Below are 8,233 nucleotides of genomic sequence, written 5' to 3' on the forward strand. Positions count from 1 at the left end.
ATGGGACCTAAGCATGCACCCAAGGACACAGATTTGATTTTTCAACCAATTTATATGCACCGGAGCATATGCATGTAGTTTAATTTTGAATTGTGCACCTGAAATGGCTAGAAAACCAGTTTAATGTATAAAATGTCCAAACGAACCCTGAATAATTACAATTCTTTTACGACACACATATAGGTGCATGTTCACTGCAGATAAAAGGTCTAGCAATTCAAACACCGTCCATTGCCGTTGTGACCCCATTATGTAATTCAAATCAAGATGAAAAATCAAGTAGATCCCACACAGCTTATTATCACCAACCGTGTGAGATGTAGTACAAGATATCCTGGAGCACCGTCGGTGTATTGTACGCCTATGGCTTACGCGAGAAGGTGCGTCGGCTACAGTCCACAGCCGGCGTGTCAAGCACACTAGCTCACTCCCCAAATACTCCCACCTCTGCATCCCTCGCAATCTCGGAAATATTACTGCCTCGTAATCTCGAAAATGTCTACCGCCTCGAAGGTTTTAATGTTTGATAGCACACGATTAGTATGTACGGACCGTGTGCGATGTCTGTTACTCCCGCTCTGCTTCAGTCACTTGATTCAAATTTTCACTAGCCCCGGCATTTTACTCCCGCCTCTGCATCCCTCGCAGTCTCAAAAATACCTGCTCGCCTTTGATCCAAATTTTCAGTAGCCCGCCTTGTTACTCCCGCCTAGTAAAATTTTCAGTTCCCGCAGTATTTCCTCAAACATTACCTTGCCCCCCCGCCCCCCTCCACACACACCACACACTCCCCAAAACCTCCGCTCACACAGACACACACAACCCTCGAAACCATTGGTAGGTCGCCGCCATCGCCGGCGCCTCCATCCTCAACCTCTGCCTGTGTGCCGGGGAGCTCGAGGAGCCAATGGCCAAAAAGAGGTTTATCGCGCCCTTATCGCCCAACGCCGGCGAGGTGGCCGGCGAGGTGTCCCCGTCGTCCTCCACGGGCTCGATCCGTCGTCGCCAGTCCCCCGATCGGCCCGCCGCCGCGCCCCTACCCCAGTTCGAGGACTTCCCCGTCCTCCCTCGGACCCGGCAGCCGACGAGGTCCTACCTCGGGGTCCGGCAGCGGCAGTGGGGGACGTGGGTCGCCAAGATTACAGATCAGGAGACCCACACCCCCCGGTGGCTCGGTAGCTTCCACACGGCTGAGCTCGCGGCCATGGAGTACGACCGCTGGCAGGTCGCCTACCACGGCGCGGTGGCTAGGCTCAATTTCCCCTTCGGCACATGTCCGGTCGACCTTGTTCCGCCGGAGCCAGGGGTGGTGAGCTCAGCTATGGCGTGGGAGGACCGCGAGGCGTGGGAGCACCTCGAGGCCGAGGCCGTTGACGAGGCCTACATGCAAGAGCTCCGCCGGCAGCATCCGGAGCTCGTGGAGGCGGAGCAGGCGATCTTTGCCGGCACGGAGGGCGGCGAGGTTATAACGCTCTCCTCCGATGACGAGGTCGAAGGCAGCAAGGACGGCGGCACGGAGGGCGGCGAGGTTATCGCGCTCTCCTCAGATGACGAGGTCGAAGGTGGCGGCGATGGCGGCGCGGAGGGCGTCGAGGTGGGCCCCGAGGACGAGGAGATCGACGTCGAGGAGTGGAGGAGTGCCTTCCCCAATGACCCCGACGATGGCACTGGCCCGGACCCGGCTCGCGGCACACTGTACATGACGAGGAAGGATTGGCTCGACCTCTACTTCGACCGAAAGTAGTTTAGCTTAGTTTAAATTTATGTTTTATGTTCGGTTATGCAAAACTATCTATGTTTATGTTTGAATGCATGCTACTTTCGGTTGAACCTGCTTTGAACTTGATCAAATTGAAGCTTACAATGTTAAGTTTAGGGGATCGACTAGAAAAGGTATATATATATATCCACTAAGGGTTTCAGTCCTTTAACTTTTAAATGATCGGCTAGAGATGGCCTTATGACTTGTTTATTTCAGTTCTTCACAATGTGATACTCTATATGTGCAACTATTTGCCGTGCAGTTCAATTTCATCAATAACAGTTTCAACAATACCACTATGAATTACGATATTTGGTTGCTGTTAAGGATATTGCAGTTAACATGCCTTTTTGTTTTTTAACAATAACTAGTGTACTTTAGACCCGCACAATACCAGTTTGAATGACTATTTGCTTGTTTTTAAATGTTATGCCTGATGCAGTTAAGACACCTTTCCACTTCTTATTTTGCTTAACTAGCGTGCTTAAACCTGCACATTGAAGCTATCATTTGTAGATTATGTTGTCTACCATGGATATATTTGGTTGATGTTTAGCCTGTTGTGCTTAACATGCCTTTATATGTACTCATGCAGGACAATATTGAGAACAGTGTTGTTTTCCATCGAGGTTAGTTTCATCGCATTGCTTATATGTACTCACTGTTCAGGATATCGGTAGCTGGTACCATATAGCCTGGGGCTGATAAGGGATTAATCGTCGAATTGGACATTTCACTGAATATATCTATCACCCATTTATCAGTAGGTTAACTAGGGGCATATTTAATATATCTGAGGCAACATAGCAACATACATTGTACTGAATGACTAAATATGCAATCCCAGGCTATATAGCAACAAGGAAGAGTGTTACCTTAATGTTCTGATGATGTCTAGATATACATGTAATAAAATCTTATATAATGGGATGGAGGGAGTGTTGTATTACATCATTTTTCAATTGTTGTTTAGCTTCTAATATTAACTTGGTGCTTTTAGGTACATATATCATTGCCAAAGTTCCACACTTCGACCCTTTCTGGGGCAATGAAATATTCATGAACGAGCATCAAGTGAGGAAATTGACAAAGATTGTTATTAAAATGGGTCCAAGACGTCAATTGAACTATTTATTTACACTTTATGCAAGACAACAGTGAACTACAGGATGGTAAGTAAGAACCCTGTAGCCTTCTTTTTACTGCCCCTAATGAGTTGTGCTAGATGACAATGTCTGAATCTTTTTTCCTTTGCAGTGGATCCTGAAGCAGTTTACTCAAGATTACCTCTCAAACTACATGATTGGCGGTCGGCCATCACAAGGGGTTGGACTAGAGTCCTGCATGCCTTCTGCATCCAGGAGAGCACAATAGAGCCATTCCGCTTCACCTTGTTCAGCAACCAGAATGTCTGTTGCCTCTTTCTTTACCATCTGTAATACTACAAGTATAGAACCCTGGTTCATCATTCTTTATTTGGTGCTTATGTAATTCTTAAACATATGTACCTGTGAATCGAATAATGCATTGGTTGTTTGAACCTGATGGATATGAATAAAGCTAAAGCCTACTTTCAAGTTTAAATTAGGTGTAATTTTAAATAGCAGCAATTAAATTAGGGCGAAATTACGGTGTGCAGGTCATTACGGCGCACACGGTTAATAAAGCACAGCGTGTGCAGGTCATTACGGCGCACACGGTTAATCCGACACGGTTCACGGAGAGGAAACGCGTGTAACAATGCACACAGTTGCCATTAGCAAAGCGTGTGTGATGTCGGACACTATCGCATACGGTGCGGGAAAACTAAATGTGTGTGATTGTCTACCTATCGTACACGGTTTATAATCATGAACTGTTTGTGATGTGCCAGGCATCGTAAAACTCCCGTGCCTAGAATCTGCCTGGAAAACTCTCGTGCCTGGAATCTGCCTGGATTTAGGTAAAACCACAAAACTCCGACTATGATGGCAATGCGAGCACAAACGAGTAGCAAGGATGAAGCGTTTGGGATATTCGAGATATCGAAAACGGTTATATAGGGACAACTGTATGCATCAAGGCTCCCTATCCCCGACGGTTTCTGGGTCGTGTGGGAAGGACCCCCTATCGCCGTCACTCACTAGGCGACGGTTCCAAATGCCGTCGCGGAAAGGGGTTAAAACCGTTTGTATAGCAGCGACGCGTACTAGTGTAGGCCAAGGAAGGAGGTCAGGAGGTCTCCGAGGGGGTCACAAGCCCTAGGGGCGCGCCCCCTGGCTTGCCGCCTCCTCGAGGGTCTTCTGACTTGGACTCCAAGTCCCACGTGTGTCTTCTGGTCCAAGAAAAATCATCGCGGAAGTTTTATTTCGTTTGGACTCCGTTTGATATTTCTTTTCTGTAAAACTCAAAAATAAGGAAAAAACAGAAACTAGCACTGGGCTCTAGGTTAATAGGTTAGTCCCAAAAATAATATAAAATACCATATTAATGCATATAAAACATCCAAAATAGATAATATAATAGCATGGAACAATAAAAAATTATAGATACACTGGAGACGTATCAAATCTCACGAGGTCTGTTTGGGTGTCTTCTGGTCCAAGAAAAATCCTCAAAAAGTTTCGTTCCATTTGGACTCCGTTTGGTATTGAGTTTCGGTAAAAGAAAAAAACAAGGAAAAAACAGCAACTGCCACTGGGCACTTGGTTAATAGGTTAGTCCAAAAAATGATATAAAATAGCATAATAATGCATATAAAACATCCAAGATGGATAATATAATAGCATGGAACAGTAAAAAATTATAGATACGTTGGAGACGTATCAGGTAGCGATGCACATATTTGTATTGTTGCCATTAAGGGTAAAAGGACAGGGTTTAATCATATTGCTTGGTTCATGTCATCTTGCTTAAAGTGTTACTCTGTTTGTCATGAATTTCATACCGTTGATGGAGGCAGAAGTCGGTCGATTGGTGGAGTAATAGTAGTAGATGCAGTTAGGAGTCTATCTACTTATCACGGATGTGATGCCTATATATGAGATTATTGCCAAGAATAACATCATAACTGTGCGCTTTTTTATTAATTATCCAACAGTAATTTGTTTACCCATCATATGCTATTGTTTCGAGAGAGAAGCCTCTAGTAAAAATGATGGCCCCAGGTCTATCTTAATCATATTACTAAAACCAAAAATATATTGCTTCAATTTTACTCTTTTTATTTTACTTTTCAATTTATAGATCTATCACTAGGATTTGCATGGTTCTCCTATTGGTTTGATAACTTTGGTTCTCACTAAGGGAAATACTTATCAGCTACTATATCGCACCACCCTTCCTCTTCGGGGAAAATCCCAACGCAGCTCACAAGTAGCAAGCATACGCTTGGTTCTCCCATTGGTTCTCACTGAGGGAAATACTTACCGCTACTATATTGTTTCACCCTTCCTCTTCGGAAAAAATCCCAACGCAACTCACAAGTAGCGTATCCAACTTGGACCATCTTGTCCCCCATCCATTCTTTAATTTTGCAGATGATTTGATCATTTGTGGCAGGGTAGATACTGAAGATGCTAATAATATTGCTTGCATTATTAGTCAATTTTGTGCAACCTTTGGTCAAATCCCTAATTATAATAAATCCACTATCTTATTTAGCAAACATATGGATAATTCTCTTAGATTAAGAATATTTTCCCTGCCCCAAATATGGATATTAATACTACACATCTTGGTCATCCTCTCATCCTTCTAGGTAGAAATAGAGTTGTTGCCCACAATTTATTATAGATAAATTCAAGGCTAAAATTAATTGCTACAAGGTTAATAGGCTTCACATGACGGTAGACTTAGTCTCATTACATTTGTGTTTGCCTTTGTGCCTGTTTATTACATGTCCAACATTCTCTTGGGTAAAACTACTATTACATTCTTTACTTCCATCGTTAGAAAATTCTGGTGGACTGTGATTAATAAGGATAAGGACACGAATCCTACTTGCTTAAGAGCATGTCAAGACATATGTAAACCAATGTACGAAGGAGGACCGGTCATAAGGGATTTATCTCTTATTAACAAATCTACGATGGCTATGATGGCTTGGAGAATTATTAAGAATCTTGCTTCTTTGCTTACCAAAATTCTTAGAGATAAATATCTTCATAATTCTTCTATTTGGTAACCTAGCACTTATATTCCTAAGTTTGTTTTCTGGAGCTTTGTTATAAAAATTATCCCCTTCATCCTTAAGGCCAACCAACTTCAAATTATTAAAGCTAATTATTGCATTTGGACTAGTCCTTGGTGTAAAGATTACGAGAACATACATGATCATCTTAAGTCTAATTTGCAGGACCCTGCCTAGTATCATTAGTGATCTCTGGAAGCCCAACTCCAAGCTTTGGGATGGGGACAAAATTAGTGCTTACTTTGATGATTCTTTTAACAATGCTAATTTGAAATACTCCAAATATCAATGCCAATTTGGAAGATACCACTTGTTGGACTCACACTCCTAATGTAGAGTGTACTACAAAAAGTGCTTAAAAACTTATGTGTACAGGAAATTCAAGATAGCGCTTTGGAAAGACAAGTTATTATTTCAGATCAAGAAATTGCTATCCTAAAACGGGTTTGAAAAAACAAAAGCATGCCACCTAGGTTCAAAACTTTTGCCTGGATGGTTATTAGGAGAGCTGTTACAACTAGACCAAGAGCTTCTAGGTATTCTTATCATATATAAAAAAGGTTGTAGATATGGTCAAATAGAATCAGATTTGCACCTTTTCTTTCAGTGTAATTTCTCTAGATCAATTTGGTTTAAAATTGGCCTCAAAACTGGTATGATGAACTTCAATCTATATCATGCGGATATCATCCAATTGATCCTATTTTTTCAATAATCGAAGTTAAAGCTAGATTATGTTTTCACTATATGGAACATATGATAAGCAAGAAATGACCTCCTTTTCAATAAAATAGATTGAAGTCCTATGCAGGTTATGCATGCTACGAAGGCAAATGCTTAATGCATGTTTAATGGAAGAGAAGGAGGAAAAGGAGACATCCAATGAAAATAACAATGATAATCCGCTCCTAAGTACGAATATGCATACTCAACCAGTCACCAAGTACACCACATTCATGCGGCGGACAACAAATGTGTGATCGGTTTTGCAGGCTGAAGCGATGGCTTTACTTCTTACTGCCTCAGCAACGAAGGCATTGGGCTCGAGATCTGCCTCCTTCTATTTTGATTGCAATACTTTGGTTGACGTTGCAGAAGCGAGGAATCTTCTTACTGCCTTTTGTAGCCATATTTTTTTTCCTTGGGGGAAATCTTGTCTGTATACTGTACAGACTGTTAACGAATACAAGTTGGCCCTAACACATTGAACCGTGAATCTGCTCTTTGGGCGTGATACTCTTGAGTACTTCTGATAACATATAAATAACTAAATTAAATTGAAAACCCGTTCAACAGCGCACCAGTGGTCTAGTGGTAGAATAGTACCCTGCCACGGTACAGACCCGGGTTCGATTCCCGGCTGGTGCAATTTTGGTTTTTTTGGTCATACACACACACTGTTGTCTAGCTCGAGCAGTTTTCCCTTCTCTGAATCTGCAGTTCGTACACTTGGGGACAGGGGGAGCTGGAGCCTGGAATTATTTTCGTTTGCTTTTTTTGCCACTGTCTTGTCTGTGTACAGAAAAGGATCGTATGCACATCACTTTTTGCCTGATTGGATTCAGGAGAAATTCCCGCTTCATCTCACGCTAGAACTGTCACAGCATGGGACCAAAACTACACGAGCATCTCGCCCGTTTCGCCTCTCCGAAAGGTCCTTCATCACGTAGCAGAGAACAGAAGTGGTCACGGCTGACCAGCTTCGCTAATGGCCACTACTAACTCTGAACAGAAACGGAATAGTTTGCTTGTGTTTGAAGCTGCCAAGCTGGTGTACCTCGCTGGGCATGAACCACTCGTGGGTTGGACACCCACCCCAGCTAGAAGTACTCCTGCTGCTGGTGTACCGTCAGTTAGTTCTTAAATAACCAGCTGGACATGGCAGGACCGCCACCGCCAGCCAGCCTCTGCTCGGCTTCCCCGAGCAAATCTCGACGGGCGAGATCGGGCGGTGGACTGCCACGTGCGCTAGCTACATCGCCACTCTGGTACAGTAGTACCGGAGTAGTAGTACAGTGCAGTGTCACTTGACGCCTGGTCCGGGTTGGTGAGATATGGCTGTCGACGGGACCGGACGGCCTATCGTCGTCGGCGAGGGGAGCGTGAAACAGTGGAGCGTAGAGTGGCACGGCATGGCAAGACGACGCGGCGGCGCGTGCCGACATGTGCAACACGCTCTCTCTGGCTCAGACGCGGCTGTTTCTGTCCGCGAGTGCGTGGTCCAGACATTTGAATTGCCAGGCAGGGGCGTTTTGGGGAGCCGCGTCCGGCGCAGGCAACGGACGAATAAACCCAGCACC

General features: G+C 44.1%; 1 non-coding gene across 1 annotated transcript; it reads left to right on the plus strand.

Annotated features, from left to right (window-relative positions):
* Positions 1-7,230: 7,230 nt before the first annotated feature.
* TRNAG-GCC (transfer RNA glycine (anticodon GCC)) lies at positions 7,231-7,301 on the plus strand. The gene has a single exon. It is a non-coding gene; the product is annotated as a tRNA-Gly (tRNA).
* Positions 7,302-8,233: the final 932 nt, after the last annotated feature.

The sequence above is a fragment of the Triticum aestivum genome, chromosome 5D (assembly GCF_018294505.1).
Source record: "Triticum aestivum cultivar Chinese Spring chromosome 5D, IWGSC CS RefSeq v2.1, whole genome shotgun sequence".
NCBI lineage: Eukaryota > Viridiplantae > Streptophyta > Magnoliopsida > Poales > Poaceae > Triticum > Triticum aestivum.